The 22,965-nt window shown below is 40.4% G+C and overlaps 2 long non-coding RNA genes across 3 annotated transcripts in view; both read right to left on the bottom strand.

The window, feature by feature from the left end:
• LOC124214711 (uncharacterized) overlaps window positions 1-22,965 on the bottom strand; it is a 91,097-nt gene that overhangs the window by 28,672 nt on the left and 39,460 nt on the right. The gene's annotated exons all lie outside the window — the stretch shown is intronic.
• On the bottom strand, window positions 4,802-6,337 carry LOC124214712 (uncharacterized). Of its 2 annotated transcripts, XR_006882192.2 has the most exons (3): window positions 5,644-6,337; window positions 5,357-5,520; window positions 4,802-4,919 (listed from the first exon to the last, which is right to left on the bottom strand). It is a non-coding gene; the product is annotated as an uncharacterized lncRNA (long non-coding RNA). The 2 variants fall into 2 exon arrangements; XR_011176724.1 differs by having other exon boundaries at window positions 5,357-6,337.

Raw genomic sequence — 22,965 nt, 5'->3', positions numbered from 1 at the left:
TCTTCTCAGATCACACCGACAGATTGCGGCACGTCCCGAGAACCGGAGGACTCTGCGGGAGGAGAAATGGAGAACTCGAGGACTCGACCTGGCGTGGTGCGCATGAATGGGACGAAATGAAACTCTTGTAATTCAAATATTTAAATTCATTAGGCCATCTCTATGGTCGCCGCAAGCTACGCCACCAGATACCGCCGTCCATGAAGCTTCTCGGACACTCGAGTACAACGTGCGAGGCGAAAAAAACCGATACTTTTCACCGAAACTTTCACACAATTTGTTCATATTATTCTACTCCGTGCTGCGTTTCGATGAAAAATCGTAAAATAAGGATCAAAATAGTAAATCAATTATTCAATTGTGATTGTGATGGACAAATTTGGTTGCCAGATTTTTTTCAAAATACTTTAACTGACTATATCTATTTTTCGTACAGTAATAATACATATTTGGATACATAGATCTAGCTGCAATTATAATCACATTTTTATACTTTGCGCTCTGTCGCAACGACCTGTGAACGTTCATTGTCATAATTGGACGAAGAATTGCACAGAGCAGAAATGTTCATCGTTAAAACGGAAGATAGATATTATGATGACTATAAAAAGTAATAATTAGTTATAGAAACTGATTATTTTCACTTTTGGACAAAGTATGCTATTAAGAATTTTCACCTCTGTTCGTCCCGGTCATTCTTGTAATATTTTTTGCTCACTTGCATATGTTAGAAATTTGAAGTTAAATCGGTTTCAACTACGTATTTACTGTATTTATATTCACGATTACAAACACTTGTACCTGTGAAACGAATTCGATCTATGAAAAAAAGAAATTAAGTAATGTAAGAACTTGATGAAAGAAAATCATTATCGAAGTCGTTTATAGAGCGAGAAAAATGTAGTAACGAATTGCACAAAATGAGAGTCAAGGGATAACCGTTTTGTTTTCGATGTAATTTCACGGTTTAATTACACGCTTGTCTCTCTACCTCGATTGCGTTTTACTATTTCAAAGGAGTGTAACGATCGACCTAGATATCGATGCTTGGTGTACCTACATGTATGGATGTACGTACATTAGGTTACACAGAAGGTGCGGTTCTAATGTACCTTTTAGCTGCGAGTGAAACTCAGCTGTTATAGGCAGGAACAAGAATCCAGGCGCCACGACGAAGCGAGCCTGTGTAATTAGCGTGCGATATCTAGTCGGTAATTAGCACTGCGTGCAGCGATTAGCGAGACAAGTTTATCGTGTAGTCGATATAACGCAGGTATCCTGCATACGATGGCCGGTGCATATTCGCTAGCATAAAACTATAACTCGTATCGAGCCTTACACGCCTCTAATTTCTCCGATTATACTCCGAAATAACAATAACATTCACAACATTACCGTGAAATTAAAATTCATCGTACGTTTCTAATTCTTATCTCTCTTCATCGCCGTACAAAACAAGCCTAACATACGTTCGTGTACATGAAATAGTTACAAATCAACCCGCAGTAACGGCGTGGTTTTCTTTAATGAAGTGAGTACACCCGGTGAGAAACATTAAAAAAAAAAAAAAAAGAAATAAGATACCAAAAAATAACCAAAATCGCTGATATTTACAGGTGAAAATAGGGAATTGTTGTTGCAATTACGTTCCTCGAAATAGAATAAATATGTTTTCTACAAAGGGTGAATTCATCAACTTTTACTTTTTTATCAGTTCAGGTTAATTTCGTTTATTGAAATTCCCACGCAAATTAAGTGCATTTGAAATTGCCGTGGAGGTGATTTGAGCGGGAATTTTGAAAAGTCATGTATTCAAATGGATTATGAGTACAACGTCCGCGCGTGTTAGAAAATTTTATGAATGGCCGGTGGAGAGGGAAGCGGCAAAAGTCAAGCGTGAGCCGGGATAGGTAACTAACTAACTGACTGACTGACTGTGGCTAAGAAGTTGACTCCGGAAACGCTGGCTGAATTTAAATGTACAAATTTCCGAGCGGTGCAGCAGTTGTTTGTCTAGCTACGAGATCTCGATCACGTCCTACACCTCGCTACGGGATCCTCTGATTCTGCCTTCTTCGTGCTGCCTACCGCGAGCTCCTCGCCCCTGTCGCAACCGTTAACCCGCGCCTTGATTCAACACGATTTTCAGAAAACCGGAACACTGCAGGGCCTACGCCGAAGAAGAACGAATGAAAAGACGAAGGAAAAAAACCGACAGAAAGGAGAAACGGCAATTGAGCGTCTCATTCATTCCATTTCTTAACCTAACGTTAAGGTGCGACTCCGGTGAAATTTTGATAATATTAAGTTTTTGGTTTTTGCGATGAATGAAAAAGACGTAAACGAATGTTCCTTTTAACAGAATTTAGATTGTGGCAACGTGTAACCTGATAAAAGCAATTCAATTTTATGTGATGAAAATGAATGTGAACGAAATTTTTAGCAGAAAGTTTCCCGCGTGGTAATCCCAAAAATTTTTTGCGCGTATATTTTCATGGCAGAGGATTGAATTGTTGTTAGGATACATACGATCGTAATATAAATCGTGTTGGAAGAAATTTTTGATTGCAACTTTTTCAGTCCTTTCAACACGAAAGGCTCGGTATCATCAAAATTTCACAAGAGTCCCACCTACAAAACTAGATAAAACTATATTGGCTAGCCAAAAATGAATAATTTCAACCGAATTTCATTACGAGATGGTCGTACATTAAGTAATTGTTAAATTATCATGTTCTCAAGTTACAGGGATCTTGTCACAGATGGGGGAAAGAGAACATACTGGAATCATAAAATAAGCTTACTTATCTATACTTCGTTTTAAATCGCCACAAAATGGTTAAAAAAATCAGGAGAATTTTTTATATTTCACTTTAAAATGGCTCATTTTATCCAGAAGACTATTTTCTACAAATTTAGTGAAACTGATATTTTCTTTCCTGGTAGTCAACTCGATATAGCCATTTGTTGATCCCAATCAATATGGTGGATCGTTGTAAAATTAAACATTCAACGATACCAACATGATAATGAAGAAATGTTGCGATAAATTTATAGAAAATAGTCTTTTAAATAAATTCAGCCATCATAGAGTGAAATTAACCAAATTTAACAGGCTTTTGACCATTTTGAAGCAACTTGGAATGCAGTATCGATATCTAAACTTTTGTTTATAATTTCAGTATTTTGTAATTTTTTCTTTTTGGTATTTCTGAAGAAATTTTTGTAGCCTGCAAACGTAATACAAATTGATCAATATTCGATGTGTTAGGATTATCTCATTATAAAATTGACGAAGAGTGTCAATTTTTGGCCGACCGACCTCAAATCGAAGAAAATATAAGCCTCAATACACTGTAAAAAATTTGGTGTCAAAATCAACACCATTTTAACACCACGCGTAGTCCCGAAAAGTCCACTCCGTTGGTGTGCATGCTTGGTGTTAACAGACGGTGTTAAAAGTTTGGTGTTCCGAAGTAACACCGATTGCAGTAACACCCGAAACCTGACACCTTCAGAATAACACCAGAGTATTGACGCCCAGACAATTATGACACCATAAAAATCAGCACCAAGGAATTTGAACCCTGCGAAATAACAACATCGAAATGGACACCATAAGAATCCGCACCGCTGAATAAGCACCTTGCGAATGAACACCAGCGGATTAACACCCTGGCAATAACACCAAAAAACTGACACCCAGTTGATAACACCAGAAAATTGACATCCGCAATATAGCACTATACAACAACAAAAAACAACTCCAAAAAATTGACACCATGGTAATAACACCAGAGAATTGGCAAACCGACTATTTTTTCTTATATGAATATAGGTATATGCATATATGACACATGAGGTAGGGTTTAAAAATAAAATACAGTGATTCATAAGATAATCCAAGTCAATATATAATTTCTATTACATAGGTAAACACCTTACATGTGCTTTCAAATATATACATATATAAACTTATTTTTGCTTATACATATATATATAATATATATAACCACATGAACCTTAGAATAATCTTACATATTATATATTTGATATCAAAAGTACAAAACTTATTTTCTCTTTAACAACAAATTGGCTAAATAATAATTAATCATTATTGTTTGTACTTTCCGTTCTGCGGGATAGGAACTTTTAAATACCGTATGCATTTATATGAACATATGAATTGAGTGACACGAAACGGCGTAAAAACTAATAGTACAATATACATATAGATTATAATTATGATAATGATGAAAATAGTAGCATATAGGTACGTTTAAAAAATATGACATTTCGGCACTACGAACGTAGTAGTTTTGTGATAACTTTGATGAAATTCATAGGCATATTTATGATCCAACAGATTGAGATCGATTAAACTATAGGTCTTTATAATTTTGGGTTCGACTACAAAAGCATGGTACTCGTCACTAAAATATTTTGTTTTACATTTGGTACAAATAACGAATGGTACATTGCGATGTACAAAGATATGAGTGATGACCTGAAATACGGGTAGATCCGTCTGTTCATCAATATGGGTTGCAATTGAAAATCCGACTTTATAAAGAAATCCAGAAACTACTTTTTTCACCACGAATATTCTATCGGATGGATTAAATTGAAAATCGCTTCTCGCTAACAAAAATTCAGATATAAAATTGTCATACCTATCAAATTTGCCTCCGCCTGTGCCAATAAAATTTCTTTCTTTTGTGTCTTAGGACAGGCATTGCGGAGGAAGATCAACTGTCCTTGCGCACTTTCCTCATTGTGAGGGTACACATTTTTGGGGGTCGAACGTTTTCTTTCTGCTCAATTTTAACTTCTTTACTTGGCACCTGACGACGTCTATTGAGGGTGCGCAGTCTCCAGGAGATGTAACCTGACCGGCCTTCAGGGTCATAGAATATTTCCTGAAATTTAAATCAGTAAATGCTAGATAGTTTTATTAACACATAAATAATTCGCTACTGTATATGATCCTGTAAAAAATATCGGGCTAAAGTTTCACTTATATATAGATAAAATATGTTAATTCAAAATTTTTTTCAAAGCCAATGCCGACTAGAATGTGGCAGTATTTTATTCCAATTTAATAATTTATTTCCAATAAATTCACCAAATGGAGATAGGTTAGTGTACACCGAGCGTTTTGGTAATTCAGTACGCGGAATGAAATGATAATGCTTGGTTGGTACTCAATTATACAAGTCAGCACCAAATGGTTTAAAGTAACACCATAGAGCGTTGAAAGAACCCTAGATACTATTCAAAGAACACCAAATAGTGTTAGATGAACAGAAAATAGCATTTAACGATTTATTGGAAAATATTATTTATTAACACTTACCTGTAATAATAAAATCATTCTATTCCAAGGGCTTGCCATTGGGAGTGAGCACTTTTATCTATTTAGTCTCCCCGTTGTATCGTCCCTTTCGCAACTGGAAAGATGTCCCGGTAACAATGTCACCACTATCCGGTGCATCCTGCACATTTGCTGCTTGCTGCGCACTATCAATCAACACATTTTCCATTTCAGGGCCATCCATATTAAGCAAAGTCACGGTAAAAACATTAACAAAATCTGATTCCGACATAATTAGAACCATACACGAGGCAGACAACACGTTTTACCTGAAATGCGAAGCGACTGCTTGTAAGCGCGCGTGGAGGAAACTGAGCTTCTCTGACTGCGGGCTAAGGACTTGCGGCATGTTAAAACTTGTACGCGTAAGAGCTTTCGACATCAGATTGACACCATCGGTGTCAATTCAACATTATATCGGTGTCAATGCAACACTGTGTCGGTGTACACGCAAATCTGTGACAGACTTGGATTTTGAGGTTGACACCATCGCCGTCAAACCAACACATTGTAAACAATCGACGGTGTGAACTTCTATAAAACTTCTATAGACTGCATTTCGGTTTGGAAGCAACACTATTTGGTGCTTTTTAACTTCCCGTTTCTCCATTTTCGGAGAAAAAAGGAAATTATTGTCATCACCCCGAAAATGAAAAGTTAGGTGTTCACTAAATCTTGACGTTTCAAGATCCAGAGAATCATCTCCGACCGCTTTCGGACGGACGACTGTGTGTGTGTATGTGTGTATGTATATACGTATCTGATCAATTTTTTTATCCGACGATATCTCAAAAACGAGGCACCGCATTTCAATGATTTTGGTCCCAATCGACGCGGCTTTTCAAAACTTAGAACTGATTAGATTTTTGCTTTGATCGGTTCAGTACTTTTTGAATTATTCGAACAACAAATCTCCGAAATATAAAATAAAAATATCCTGAGAATGGATCAACGGATTTGAATGAAAATTGGTACCATGAGATTTCTGGGGTCGTTGATCACGAATATGGGGTCAGATTTGCAAAATCTAAAATGGCGAATCCAATATGGTGGAATAAAATCTAAAAATATTCGGATTTTGGTAGAAATTAGTAGTCGGAGGTTTTTTGGGTCACCGATAACAAATCCAAGGTCAGAATTCCCAAATTCATAATGGTGGATCCATTATAGTGGTTCAAAATAAAAGAAAATCATATTATCTTCATGTAATATGGTATCCAAGGACTTTCGACACATCAATCACGAATCTGAATTTGTAGTTCGAAATTCGAATTGGATATTAATATTTTTTTATTCCGTCAACTTGGAACCTGCAGTGTGATAACGGGAAGATCGAGGGCTGGCTCACGGTCAGCTTGTTAAACACACGCAACTCGTCATTTTCGACACCATATAGTGCTAAATTTTGAATTAGCGAATAAATGTTGCCCATATAATATATACTAATTTATACATACATGCGTATAATCTGATATAATCTTATTGGATCAAATACGAATTGTAATTTGTTTGTTTTTATTTAATTTTATCGTGTTAGGGCGGACTATTTTTTTCCCGAGTAATCTCGCGCACGGTGAGATATAATCACTGAATACAATTCTCAAGTTATGTACGAAGATTTCCGACATCTAGACAGTGAGTATACCTCGTACCACAGACGAGGCTCATTGTGACTATGAGAATTTTTATTTTGAAGATATACTAACTTCTGAAGAGGGTAAATCAACACCTTGATCATTCAAATTGCACCGAAATGTGTCTGTTTGAGTAAAAAACTGCAGATGGTGTTGATTCACGTAAGATGACATCATTTTTAATCCCAACAACATTGCCGGAGTATTTCATAAACTTTATTGGTGTTATTCGTGACACCGAAATTCCCAGCCAATAACACCGAGCTTGCTTACTAACTTCTGAAGAGGCTGAATCAACACCTTAGTCATTTAAATTGCACCAAAAGGTGTCAGTATGAGTTAAACACTGCAGATGGTGTTGATTTAGTTAAGATAACACCATTTTTAATTACAACAACATCGCCGGAGTCTTTCATACACTTTATTGGTGTTGTTTGTGACACCGATATTCCTAAACAACAACTCCGAGCTTGTTTACACCGCAAATTTTTTACAGTGTAGTCTTCGATTAGCGGATAAACAATTGATTTCAATAAAATTTGTTTTCTTCGATGAGATCAATTTCATTTTAGATAAACTCACTGTATGAGTGAATATAAACATTTCAATTCACAAAACGTGCTCTCCCAAATTCATTGAGCTGTTCTGGTGAAATAAATTTTTTCTTGACATGCTTTTAAGGGTACAATTTCAGAGATGTGAAATTTTCAATTTCTTTTACTTATTTTCATTCCAGTTTGCAGTTGCATTCGTATGGCATGATATACATATACAGTCTACTTGCATGTGAATCTACGATAGCTACAAGCTTCGTCACGCTGTGTGACTCGGGCTGCATAGTTTCAGGCGCACTGACCCGTGCTAAAGTTAATTTTAGCTTATCGGACATCGAGTGCGAGATATTTAAATTGTTCTAGAGTAGTGTAAGTTCACTTCTGATTTTCCACTTTTACTCTAAAACAGTAAATTATACAAAGACGCAATTTTGAAATAAACTCATTTTATTTATAATCGATTTATGTAAATTATTTTTGATGTGAAAAAATTGATTTGTCTGCTGTTCTCATATTTTATTTGACCTCATCAAAGGTGATTTGTAAATTATTAACGTATGATAATTTATAACGTACATAATTTCTATGTATGGAAGCCCAAATTTTTGCAGACATAAATTAAATACGATAATAATTTTTTTTTCTACAACTTTTGCACTGTGTTCCTAATTTAGAACCTCAAGTTTTTCTTGTCGTTCATTTTGTTTCTATATCTCCTTTTTCATCATTTGCTTTTACATATGACGTTCGACAAGACTTCGTTTTGCTTATAATTCTCCGCCGGCTGATTGATTTTTAACAATAATATGTTATCACGTTGAGTACCTAAGTAGCTTCGTAACGCATCATAAAAACGCACTATTCAATATTACCTTTTGTTTCGCTTCGAGAGTAAATGCAGATTTTACTGAAAATTATCTCTTTTTCAATGTCAAAGAACACATATCTTCACAATATAATATAATGCGATTCATAAAGAATGTTTCTCCTGCTTCATCAACTGTACAAATTTCACAATGTGAAAAATTATTAGTAACTTCTAGAATGAAAATCTTGTGCCGTTACATAAACCTTTATAAGTAAAAAAATGATCAGCATAATCACAGAATACAATCTCAATTCTAATTAACATGGAGGAAAATTTAGCGGATTCAAAGTGTTTTCAAATATTTTTGTAAAACAACATCATTGATATTTTTATTGCCACAAAATTCAACACTGCCTACACTCGTATACATTCATTCCGTTGACCTATCGCGTAATCCAACAACTCTTCTATTAATTTCCTCTGCATCAAAAATTCTTGCAAAAAGCATTGAAAACTTGACTAATTTTTCATATCACATCACTTAGAAGTTTTGTACGTATCTGAATGTATCGGTAGTGTACATCGTTCTGAAAGTTATCAATTGTCAGTAATATCATTTAAAATTGCAGTACGAAAATTTAATAAAAATTCTGCAAATCTAAATTATTCCGGCCAACAATAAGCGCGCATAGTTTGTGTGAAAATGAGGGAAATTTTAAAACAGGAAAGCTGTTTCAAGTCGGCGATATTTCGGGATTCGGTGTGACGCGTCTTTTTTAGAAGGAGGAACGTAAGATCTAATATTGGACCCAGTTTTTTTTTCTGCTCTTTCTTTATGTTCAATTTCAGCTTGTTCTCATCTCTTTCACGCCGTTTTTATTGCCCTTCCATTTCTTTCGTTTATCCACCCCTTTTCATTTAATTTTCACCTTCCAGTTCCACGTGATTTCCGTCTGTTCGAATTGCGCTTATTCCACTCGCCTTTCATGCTAATTCACGCACGACTCGGAACTTTCCACCCGATCTCCGCGGATCGGTCCATGCGGCTTGTTTGTTCGGCGAAATCGGATTCAAGAACGAGATTCAATCCGCCGTTCGATCGCTTCTTCTCTTCCCTTCTCTTTCCTTCAGCCCCTCATCTCTTTCCATTTCTTCTGTCAACCTAAACCGGCAGTCGAGCTTTTTTTCCGCTGCAACCCTCCGCGTCTCCTTCTCCCCACACGCAGCCGTTTCTCATTCTTAAAGGGGGGGCTCTGACGTCGCGTCGCGGTTATTCGCCGACGTTACGTTGACCGGAATTAGGAGCTTCTTAATTTTTCAAAAGGTCCCCCCAACGCGCTTTAAGGCCTCACCCTAGTCTCCGCCACCCAATATTCAAACGTCTTGCTTCGAATTCACAAAGAGCTTGACGGCGGTTGGGTTCGTTCGGGAATTCGATTTTAGGTCTGCTTTTCCTCTTTCTTTCTCTTTTTCTTTTTATCTTTTTCTTACATCGTACCCAAGGGTATTGGGACTAGCTGATGTTTCCTTTCCTTTTTTTCTTCCTTTTCTTGCCTACATGAAACGAGCAAGGACGAATTTATGCCACGATACGTAAGAATTAAAGATGGAAGTAAATCGATATTGGATAGAAATGAATCCAATACAAGTTACCTATGTTTTATCACTTCATATATTTTATTTTTTTTCTCATTTCTTGCTAATTTGGTTTGGTTTTTTAAATTTCCTTACATTATGATTCTGTTTTACGATTGTTAAAGTTTAGATTTGAATAGAGGGTTTCAAAATTATAGAATCATCTATCAGAAATTAAATTTCAACGTTGACCGTAACACCGAAGAATCATTTATTTCCTCGCGTCATTTCAATCTCCACATCACATGAATCGTCCTCAATTAAACATGTCGTCAATCTCCTCATATCAGAGGATTAATTTTTCTCTCTCTCTCAAAGTATACATTGTATAAATTGCATATTGATAATTTGCATTCAAACCACGTAGAATTTACTATATACAAAAAAAAAAGTGCGAAATTCAAAATTTACAAGGAACATGAAACGTCAAATTGACCAAAAATAATAACTTTATAGTACCTACCCACGTACAACTCCGCGCCGTTCAAAGATCCGCATACATAGAAAAGAAACGGAACAGACAACGCCAGAAAAAACGAAGATTAAACAAAATGACGTAGAAAGAAAGAACTCTCCTGACACGAGCTCTCGCAAGAAGGATCGGCGGATTGGTTATACCGAAGTACGATGGTGGGTTTTGTTTGCTCGACGGCAAAGATCAGCTCCGGCAGCTTCTTTGCTTGCCGGATCGGCCTATCCCATCACACCCCATCCTATCCTATCCTATCCTATCCTATCCTATCCTATCCTATCCTATCCTATACCCCGGAAAGTTTGCGAACGGTTTACACGCGTAGACGTAGCGTTATGCGTATTCGCTAGTGTGAGTATATCCATCGCTGCTGCGGCCGTTTCCATTGTTCTGCTGCACAGAAACCGCGAAGCTCAAGCGACTACCGAGAAATGGTGAATGCGCGTCTCTACGTCTGTGTTTGAATTTCGAATCGGGTTGCAGAGAATCTGATCGTTTATTGTTTAAATTTGTAGACTCGTTCTTAATTTGAATTTAAGATTAGAATTCGCTGCCGCGGCGCGCCTCGCCTTCGCCGCTGCACGCCGACGTACGATATTTGACTTGGTGATGGTAAATACCACCGTCACCTTCCCCCCACCCCCCCCATTCCCTCCGGGATCGCTGTTCTTAGTTGTAGACATTTTCGTATCCTGCTTTCCTTGCTCCCCGTTTATTTTCCGGTAGTTCGCAGATTCCTAATCACAGCCTGACGAGATGGCGATTTCGCTAATTAGAGGTAAAGCAGTATGGGTGCAAAAATTTGGATTTAGCTGCACTTTTGATATGGTACGATACGCACCGAGATCTAAATTCACTCAAAATTTAAAACCTCCAGGCCTGATGGCTCGCTACAAATACTTTGATTAATTCTAATATGACATTTTTTTGCATTCGGGTCTTTGGTACTAATTACAGCTGTTGTCTTGTGCGATGAAGCGTGATCTCTTGAAGTATGAGGTTTATTTGTATACAGGTTTTCTATAATAGTTGAAGAACAAAAAAATTTATCAGCCTTCCCTGAACTAGAACATTGTTTTTTTTTTTTTTTGACGCTGTCGCATGGTAATCCCACTTTCAAAGTCTGGGATCATTAAGGGAGAATTTCAAACTTTTTTATTGAGTCAAGAAAATAGTTTTGTTGTCTGGGGAAGCCATAAAAACTGATTTTCTTCACGGAAAATAGTATGTCATAATTAAAAAGATTAGAATTTTTTAAACGAAAAATACGATCGTTGAAATATTCTTTCAATAGCAGTAATTCCTGTAAGAATATAAAGGCAGCATTTTCATGGAAAAATGAATTCAAGTGTTTCTCTATGTATACTTGAGCAGACTTTGCTTGACAAGATTTGTTTTTGTTTTCTCAGTTCTATATACGTAATTTTTGCGAGAGTTCTTTCCACACATATCTTCTTGTATCCAAGTATCTTTTCGTCAATTTTTCTGTAAAAAACAAGGAGAAAAGAAAACGGTAAAAACACGTATATCACACTTGGAAGGAGCTTCATGATCAATTTTGATTGCGTTCATCTTTTGTCAGTTATGAACATCAAACGATGAATCTGTTGTCGTAAAGAAATACGAATGCCTGCAATTGAATTGTATATACAGAGTGAATATTTACTGAACAAACATTCCGTCGTCTGCCAGAGTTTAGTGCACATGCGCTTTAATCAAAGATCGGCTTCTGATCAGGTCTACCAACCGTCTGAAATTTGAAATTTATACACGACAGTGCGCCACGATGTATCTGATCTAAAAAATTTTGACAGTTCGACTCGACTCTCGTTGGGCGAACTGTCATGTATATAAATTTCAAATTTCAGATGGTTGGTCAGTCTGACAATCAAACGATCTCCGATCATGGCGCAAGCTTATTCAACTCTAGCAAACGACGGAGTGCTTACTTGTTAGAAATTTCCTCTGTATACAGGATGTCTCATTTCAATCGATTCAGTCGAATATCTCGAAAACGAAAAGTGTGAGTGAAAAATGTTTCAGTGAAAAGTTGTAAGGTTCAAATGGGGAAAAAAGTAGAGAGTGTCCGTATTTTCCGACCACGACGTGAACGTTCGCGCTGTGGCTCCCTTTTACCTTTTTGTTCTAAATATTCATATGTTTTTCAAGTGTCATCTTTAATTTTATGGATTATTTGATATTGAAAATTTGTCAGTTTGCGTTTTATGAATTCAAAATCTTCCTACTCCAACTACTTTTAAACGGATGTTTGTCTATTTTATCGGAAACTTTGAAAATAAAACGTTACTCCTAAGCTGTATTTACGATAGCAAATTACGTACGTTTATAAATCATTCGAATGAATTTTCGAAAACATTTCCACGCGCTTCAATACACCGTTAAGCTCTTATTTGAAATTGTTCGACTGTGAATAGTAGTACAGCTCTCGGAATAGCTCGACACGCGTTGATAATTCGATAATTTGCTATCGTAAATACGGTTTACGAATAAAATTTGACTAAACAATTAAACTCAAAAATTGAAAATACAAATTAAAGAAATTACTTAAGTTATAAAATTATGCAAAATTTGATACCCTTTCGGATGCCACTGAAAAAAATATACCGTCTGATTAAAAAGAAAAACTAAGTCGACCTTCATCTGACTTTGGCAGGTCCAAATACGGAAAATTTGACACTGTCATCTCCTTTCCCCCTTCGAACCTTAAAACTTTTGTGGGAAACATTTTTCAATCACACTTTTGGTCTTCGAGATATTTGACTGGATCGATTATAATGAGACAACCTGTATAACAACCGTCCGAATCTTCATTTTCTCCATTTGTGAAAGTTAGGTTTTTACACAAAAAAGCCGGTCACCCTAAAAATCGAACATTGTTCGTGGACGCAGGTTTCTAATTGTTGTGTAGCAGTCAGTGACGGTTACACCAGCAACATTAACGATAGTGTATCAAGTATGTATACCTTGTACACAACGTGCATTCGCATATGTTGCTGCAGTCATAAAAAATTATACGACCTTTACCGACCGGCTAATCGAGTTAGAATTTGATTAGCCAAATAGCTCCTCGTGTTTTTACGAGACCAGGATAGAAAGAGAGAGAGAGAGAGAGAGAGAGAGAGAGAAGCAGGAATTCGGGCCAAGCTATATTAAGGTGCAGGCAGCAGGTACGGCACAAAGGGGATAAAGAAACAAAGAATGAATGAAAAAGGGGGCGAATATAAAAAGTGTAAAAAAAAAAAAAAGGAAAATTGAATAAATAAAAGTAAGAAGAAGGGACGAGGGAAAAACAAAGTGTACGTATGGAAAGAAACCGGAAGAGACAGTTTTGCCAGCCCGGGTAGCAGGTGACGCCGGTGCGCCTAAAACCACGCTGATCCTTCCCCCCCCCCCCCCCCCCCCTCTCACTCTCTCTCTCTCCTCTTCTCCTCTCGTCCTTTCGTTTAGAGAATAAATTTAAATTTCGTGCATACGCATCTGTTCCCGATGGACTAATTCCGCCTAAAATCCGAACTCTACGACCGGCATGATGAGCGTGTAAAGATATACAGTTGCGGTGTAGATAATGGAAATTGGGTGCAGTCTATATTTTATTGTATAGATATACATTATGGTACATATGCGTATAGCTTATTAAGCGTGGGAGACGATGCTGCGAAAGGTTCTATGAATCCATCTCGGTTGGAGGGTGTGCGTATATCTATATACTAACGAATTCGTGCATAGAGCCCGAAACTATATACCGAACAGTGGAAGGATTAAGCGAATTTGAATTTGGAATTATTCATAATTGGCGAGCTGTTGCCCATCCCCCATACCACTTTGGCTGAGGCACAATATGACGCCGAGCCTCGATGGATCAAACGCTCGTTGCTCTTTTGTTCGTTAATTTGATTGCTGTCTGAAATTTGAATTCAAAATTGCTGCCACCGCTCGGCAGCCCTGATAATATGCGAAACAGTCATGTGTGCGCGTCTATGTGCGGCTAACGAAGGTTCTCTGCCTCAGGTGTAACGTGAATACGTATAATTCACGTGTACAGGGTGAAGTGAGAGGAAGGAGAATTATCAAATGCGCCCGCAGGTTACCCACTCTAAATTTCAGCTTTCAATAATCCTGATCTTACGCCGAGTCGTAACAATTAAAATACCTTAAAAAGGAAGTTTTCTGTGAAACTCGGTGCTCGACGCCGGAAGATAGGCAACCCGAGCTACATTTTGTATCGCCAAGTATTCGCTACGCTGGCATTAAGTGATGAGTTTCACGGAAAACTCTCGGTACAACTTTGCCCAACTGTAGTTTTTTCTTTTTTTTTTTTTTTTTATTCCATTCTTCCTGGCCTTTCGATGCAACACCCGCTGCAGCAGCCGCGAGTCGAGCTTCGAGTAAATCTGCGCGGCTTCAGAGTATAGTTGGTCTTAATAACTTGAAAAAAAATTACCTTCTCGGTATAGCCTGTATATAATGTATGTATGTATATATATATATATATACAGATATAATACTGGAGCCTCCCTCGTCCGTTCCTGGGCTTAAATAAATTAGTACCAGGGAAAACAGGAGGCAGCTCCCTGCACCGCCGCAACAGCCAACGACACAAGATTAACTTTTCGCAACGGCAATGTACGTGCATGTACATGTAAACATACATACGTACATACATAGGTATACATGTAGTGTAATACATTGTATATTCTTCCAGCTCATAATATATTTACGACGAAGGAAAGAGGGGGGAGTAAGAGAGAGAGAGAGAGAGAGAGAGAGAGAGAGAGAGAGAGAGAGAGAGAGAGAGAGAGAGAGAAAAGAACCGAAAAGGTAGATTAAAAGATCTGATCCGTGCTTCTGCGAATTATATATAAGTTTGCACGACGAGTTTTTACTTTGGTAATTCTTGTCGCAATATTTGAGAATAACGTATATTTTCGAAGCAATGAAAATGAGTGATAAAAAATCTTCACAATGTGGCGATGTATTTCAGATGGAAGATAAAAAGGAATGACGTTTTGTAGGCACGTGATACGCGTGTTCATTCACCTGATGCGCATGCTGCAAATTAGTGCAAAATGCGGTTTAATCCAGAGGCGTTGAAGTCTGAATTTGCCCGCGATATCAGCCGGTGGGTGCGGTGGATCGGGAGGAAGAGAGGGACGGATGGAATGGAGATTCGATGCAAATTGGGCAGTTGTGGGTTCAAGAGCATTTGATTGGGCACTTGGGCAATACGTTGATTGGATTGTCGAGCTGGCTAATCACGCAATTACACTCCCCCGGTTTAATTTTATACTTAATTAAATCCAATACCCATCCGCAGCTGTGTTCTCCGCGCTTGAATCGCGCCGTCGTGGCGAATAAAGTGCGCTGAAAGGAAAGTTAAAAAAATATACCAAAATTCGGTGCGATTGAATCAAGCTTTAATTTAACCCACGTAATTGTAAGATCATCTCATAATTGTCTAATCAAATTTGAAGTGTAATTGCAATTGATGAACAAGTTGAATGTAGCAAAGTCTGGAACGCTGTAGTCTTGAGTGTTTCGTTTAATGGGAGAGCCGAGTGCTCGGCGACATCTGTGGGTCATTGTTCGCATCGTTTCGTGTTATTTTATTCGAAAACGGAAGAAGTTCGAAACCTTGGAACGTGCGAGGACTCGTTGAGAAAACGGTGGCGAAACGTCGGACAAACTTGTCCTAACATTGTTTGGAACAACTTCAAATTGCAAATGTAAAAAACAAAAGCAAATTCCTTCATTTCGCAGCTTTTGCTTCTCGTCCCATTTAGTGGTGGGTTCTGGAGTATCCACGGTTCGACTCTGCTGCTTGCGCGAAGGGCGTGTGTGGTGGATGTAGGAGAAGCTCGAGGAGGAGGAGGAGAAAAGGAATCGTGGTGGCGTAGGGTTTCGCTGGGAAGAAACGTTGACAAACGAGCGTGTTGACGTCACCCACCCCTGAAACAAAACAACGTAGCATCGAGCCTTCATATTTCATATTTCGAACGTTCCTAGATGGCCTCTCTCGCTCTCTCTCCCCCTCTCGACCTCTCAACTCCGCCAGGCTACTTCCACGTCGTCGCGACGCTGGCCTCGTCCATTTCATATTTCGAACACTATACCGAGATTAATTCTTGATGTACGATCCGCGTTAGGCGTTTTGTCGACGATATTCCCGGGCAGGGCAGGCTTGCCTATAGGTATATGAAAAAGTGAAGAGTGGAGCGGAAGGGGAAGTGGAAGTGAAAGAATAAGCCGAAAAACGAAAACGAGAAGATCGCTCCGGAGAGGAAGAGAGAGAGAGAGAGAGAGAGAGAGAGAGAGAGAGAGAGGGGGGGGGGGGAAAGGGAGAGGGAGAGTTGAAGAAAACGGATGGAGTGACGGAGAGAAAAAACTAAAACAGTCCCGAGCGTGGCGGCATAAAAAGCTTAAAGAATCCAGGGAATTCTCGAAGTGGTGCATGCTGGCTGTGGTTGTGGTTGGATAGATAATACGGTCTATAAGAAAACCGAATAAACGTCCGGCAGCTCTTCTGACAGTTGTGAATGACGTCACTTGCGGAACTTTTTACTTGAAAACGACCGTGCTGACACTTCCTCTTGTGTACAGCCGATCCGTCACTCCCTCAACATTGTATACACCATAAATGTAGTCTTATGCTCTAGTCTCAAACTCCTCGATCATCGCTTTGCCAATTCTCGCCTATGTGCAATTTTTTTGTCAACTTTTACTCAACCCTGCACGCCAAGAAGCAAGGTGTGCGTCAAAATCGAAGAGCCATTGAGTCAAAGAAGCCATTGATTTAATAGTTGAACTCGAATGACTTGAATTAATCCAGATTGCTGAAATAATTGGAAGTCATTGCAAGTCACTTGTAATCACGTGACAGATTCGAAGAAATTACAAGGTTTCAATTAATGAACGTCATATTCATTTTACATTACTACGTGATATCGTTGACTTGCTGTTTACCAAGCGGTTTACATTTATTTGCAGTTGTTTCTTGTAACTTTGTCTACTTCGGAAATCACTGGAAATTCAATAGAACGCTATACAGGACATCGCTGAAAATCAATGGAAATAAAATGGTAAACTGGAAGTTAACGGAAATCACGCGATGCGGAAATAATCGATAGAAATCACCTGAATTCCTGAGTTAAGGTATCGAACACGCTTGTTTGATTCCAAGTGAATGCCCTTCGGGTCAAAATTCAAACTGACAATTAGAGTCGCTAGGACAAACCCTCACAATACCTTTTACCTAAATTTTCCACAACTGATCAGAACAGTTTGAACCCTTCGTTATAAGTGAGCAAACCGTTTGGAATTTCGACAGTTAAAAAATTCCACCATCGGTAATTTTGACCCAAATTCGAGGAGCGGATTAATAGCGGAACGTACGTTCGTTTGGTTACATCGTACAAATCGGCGACGGTCAAATTTTGCAGGTTCAACCCTCTGTCGTATGCTATACATGCTGTAGACCTATATACCTCAAGAGGAGAGAGAGAGAGAGAGAAGGATCGCGATGCTCTCTTGTTCCATTTGTCGGTGGGCGTTGTAATTAGTCCGGAGTTCCCGCCTTTGAAAGCGTCGCGGCGCCGAATGTTGCGGGGGCGACGATGCCGAGATACGGGGGTGGGCGTGGCCCGAGGGAACCTAGAAACAACCGAGTACGACTTCCTCCGGCCAATCAACGCCTGCTAATGAGCGACAGCGCTCTGCATGTTTGTACGTACGAAGGGTCGGACGAAAAAAGAATCTAAAATTTTTGCAAATAAATGGAACCGCGGAATGAGCTTATAGTTGAAAGTGGTGACTCAAAGCTTCGGTGCGGTACTAATTGTCAGAATATGAAAAGGTGAAAACAAGCAGATATAAATCTAGTCAAAGGTTTTTAAAATTTTTGTCTTGCGGCCCTTTATGTATAATGTATGGATATTCCTTAACGCCTGTCAAATTATTCAACAATTTACAAAAGGATTAACAACGTCTCATGGAACATGTACATATGTATAATACAATAGTAGAATGATTATCAACTTTCTGCCCCTTTTCAGTCACCGTTTGTAAAAGGTACGACGCGACGTTCCGTTAACTTTTTCTGAAATTAAAAAAAAGCAATACACTTGTGCTTCCTCGTGATTTTTATATTTTTAAAGCAGAAGCACGGAGTCGCCGAAATCTCGATGACGCATGTTCTGCGAACAATTACATACTTGATTACCAATATAATTTGAATTTAGATGACTTCCCTTGACTTTAGAACGTCTTGATAAATCGAATGAATGTCAACGACGTGAAATTACTTCAACCGCCTTTAAAAAGAGAATTTAAGTATAACTCCTGACAATTTCCATATCACAAAAAGCGCTTAAGGTGTCTCGAAACTTCCGGACAGCCTTTAACATCATCCGTGCAAGTTTTCGGCCTGGCCGATACCTGCGGCACATCGCCTCGACACCTACTCTGCCCATAAGGGGAAACAGGTTCATAGAGAGGATATCTGCGTACGCGGGGATGGAAAGCAGGGTGGCGAGGGGGGCTGAAAGAGGCAGCAGGAGCTTCGGGGTGGCGAGAAGAGAAGACGAGGTCGATGGGGGTGTCGGTACGCCGGGGCGAGGGTGGAGGGAGCGCAGTCGTACAGATTCCAGTTTAAAAATACAAATGGAGTGTACTATACATCGAGCCTTGGGTAGACTCGCGTGTGTGTCCGTAGGTGTCCGTCGCATGCACGGGAATACCGGGGCTGCCTGGCGAACTGGCTGAAGAAGAGGGAGGCCAGCGGAAGAGGGCGGAAGTGACTGGTGGGGAGATATTTCAAAAATCGAATATTGATCAGAGGGCTGCCAATCCTCAGCGGCAAGAGCTAGCTAGCTAGCTAGCTAGCGGAGACACATACGTGGCCGTATGTGATCCGCGTTCGTGCTCTCTCTCTCCCTCTCCACGGACTCGTGTGTGTACCCACTCCACTTCTGGCTCCACATATCCCTAAGTCCTCGCGGGAAGAAGCGAGTGGCGACGGCGAGAGAAGGAAGGAACGATTGCGTGTGTGTGTGTGCTCTCCGTTTCCATCTCTCCTTACTCCCTCTTTCTCCGCTCCTTGGGTTGGCGAAAAAGAGGAGAACCTGGAATGAAAATAAGAAAGAAGGGTGCAGGGTGTCTCGCGGATTACTCACCCTCGTGTCGTGTGTAGAGAGACGGAGAAGCGAGGCAGGAAGACGGCTCCAATTTTTTAATGGCGGATTTTTCTACGGAGTCTGCAACGCGCACACGGCTCGCAAGTCGGACGTGGCACATTGCACCACATTTGCCTGGATGGTTACCAACTGATCGTGATCCGTGCGTAGTTGTGTGGCTGCGATCGTCGTTCTGAAGTGTTGCCGAAAGGAAGTAAAGTCAAGTAATCGGAGTAGACTGATGAAAAACGTGTACTTCAAGTCAATACTTGACTCGTGCATGTATCAACCAGATGTTCACGAATGTCCGCTACTTTGTCAATTTGCAATCAACAATCTACGAATTGACCTTAAATTAGCTTCTCGTCGTAAAAGAATATATTCCAGCTAAACAATTTGAAATGACATTGTCTGGTTCGCAACGTTTTCGTATTGACAGAGTTTCAACCTATCCGGCTTATTGACGTAAATCATTTTACCACATCAGGATCAGGCGAATAGTCTGCAGTGTCTGGCCGATCTTCTGCCAGTCCCAATAAAAAAAACTCCGATATTCCGGCTATGATAATTGGTCAGACCACGTCTCGGTAAGACGTCAAGTTCACTGTACCTGGGAAAACTGCAGATGTATACTCACTCTGCTCTTTCAACGGGGACAGTGGAGAGTCGAGATCAGCAGTGAGCTTGCAAGGCCCGGACCGTTCATTGATCCGGGTGGCGGTGCCGCTCTCCAGCGAATTAGGAATTATAGGCACGAAAACGGCGACGACTCCGAGGAGCCGTTGGTTTGCAGGCTCTGGATACCCCGGAGCGCGGTGTCGCAGGAAGGAAATCTCGAGGAATTGTCCAATTAAAAGTAACTGCGATCGCAGACTCGAGAGGCGCGTTCATACCGCGGGTAGGTGGGCATGGCACCCGGTAGCTGTTAGTAATGGACGATAACCTGCACCTTCGCCCACCTCTCAAGCCCCCCGGCTCGCTCCTCTCCGAATACGGCAGTGGCAGATATACTGTACACCTAGATACGTATCTCTAGTACCTCCTCTTCGTTGTCCCGAACGGCGAAATGTATCGCCGCACATCCTACGGCCGAGGATTTTACCGCATCCTTTCGTTTCAGGCGTCTCGTGGTCTTCCTGCCAGCTACACCGAGAGAAATTTTTAGTTCCGGTTACCGCTCGGTCCTTAACTATTTTTATTTTTTACCATAATTGCAAAATATAGTTTCAGGTACTGAATGAATATTAGTTTTCTAGCTGTTAGCAGAAAGTCCAGTATTCGTTACTATTCTTTCTCATTGTGATTACTGTTGCTATACTTTCTTGTAACTGTTGCGAAAATTTAATGCTTGTGCAACAATAAATTGACGTTAAAGCCTTGTTTGACTAAAAAAGTAGAGGGAAACGAAAAAACTGGTTTTGCGTTGCAATTACCAAAAAAGGATCGACGATAGTGCAAAATGGTTAGGCGTACCTTGTTTTTCGTAATTCCAACAATATTCAAACAGTTTTTTTAACGATACCTGTTTTGCTGAATTTTTCTAGTCACTGTACGAAATTAAAGTTTTCTCAGTGTACGGAATGCTGATATTTAGTGATCGTTTCAAGGACAGGTTGTAAGTTGATCGACCGATCATCGATGTAAAGATTCTCCACGATGATTGTAGCGGTTGTTCGGATGATGGTCAGTCCATTGAAACCAATGCTGCCGTAATACGTTGTGCCATGCACTCGAGAAATGATCTGCGGTATGTGTTTAACGTATTATGCAGTCTGGAATTGAAATCGTTTCATGATTCACATCTGATCAGCATTCAACCTCATCTCTGCTCAAACGGACAATATACGTATCGTAGGTTCCTCTGGTTTTGTGATTACCAAGCAAATAAGTCTGCAATTATACGATCATTCGCTTCACTTTCCAATGCCAAAAACTTGAAAAGATAAATGAGTGATGAATTAATGGCGGCTATTATAGGAATTAAAAGTAAAAAAAATCAGAGCTAGCCGCTCAATGGATAATTCGAGTTTTTCACTTTTCGACACTGTATGATTTGTAAGAGATATAAAGATGATTAGTATCAAGGATGACGCGTCGAATCTTCCCAAAATTGCAATTTTGTCCAAAGTTCAGTTCTGTACATCGAAAAAAGGCAAATTCCTTCGAAATCGAAAATAAGAATTCTGCGATCGTTCGTAGCATTCAAAGTCACGAGTAGCTACCTATAATGGTATAATGTGTCCCAGACTCGGTGACAGACATAGAGTGGCTGTTGGAGCCAGGAAAGGGTAGTTCCGTGTCTCTTGCGAAGAGGGCCCCGTTCCTCTCAGCCAGCACTCTCTTCTTCTTCTTCTTCTTCTCCTTCGTTCTCCTCTCCCACCTTCTCCTTCTCGTTGAGCTGCCCTCTCCCCCGAACACGTCTATCCGAAGCCGAGGCCGACGCCTAGCGTCGTTCCAAAGACAAAACACTCGGGCGTCTTATATTCCAGGGAAATAAAACACTAACGAAACAGTCCAACCCCCGGCAGCCTCGCATCAACCCCGGCGCCCCGCGTCCCGCGCGAAACTCCATCTCAGCCTCAGCGGTACCCTTCGTCCCCCTTCCCGCCCCCCATTCCCTCCTTCCCTCCTTCTATCCTTCACGGAGAAACCTCCTCCCCCCCCCCACCCCCTCTCCCTCCACCCAGCAGCACCATCTAACAAACGAGTCTCGACACCCCGAGGTAATGGGGGCGGCGTGTGTGACGTCACGTGAGTAACACACACGCGCGCGTGGAGGGTCTCACACGGTACCGGTTGCCGGGAAAATCGCGAGGAGGCCCGGACTACTCCGGGACAAGAGCAGCGGCGGCGGGGGAGGGGAGGGGGGGGGGGGGGGGGTGAAAGGGAGAGGGAAATCCATATTTTACACGAAACCTCTCCTCCGAGAACGGAGGAACGGAGGACGCCGCCGGGTCCGTCGCCGCTGCCGCGTTCACTTGTTTCGTTCCCTACCCCAGCCTCCGGCGGCGGGACGGGGGAATATCGGGGGCCGGTGAACCCCCGACTCTTAAGATCACGCGCCAGTGGCCGGACCCTCATCTCCGCGGAGCGCACCGAGTCGGACATTTTTTAAAAATGATTTTCGCCTCGCCTTCAACCTTATGGATTACCCTTCCCGGCCCTCGGCACCCCGAGCCTTGCGTATATAGCTCTGGTCTAAATTCATACACCGCTAGCTCGGAGGGTGTGGATGAAAGCGTCCATGCATTATACATGCATACGCGCGTGTATTTTTGCACGCTGCCCGTCTCAGGACTG

Source organism: Neodiprion pinetum, chromosome 3 (assembly GCF_021155775.2).
Source record: "Neodiprion pinetum isolate iyNeoPine1 chromosome 3, iyNeoPine1.2, whole genome shotgun sequence".
In the NCBI taxonomy this organism is placed as follows: Eukaryota; Metazoa; Arthropoda; class Insecta; order Hymenoptera; family Diprionidae; genus Neodiprion; species Neodiprion pinetum.
Note: the sequence above shows the minus strand (reverse complement) of the source record. Positions and strands in the feature narration are given on the sequence as shown.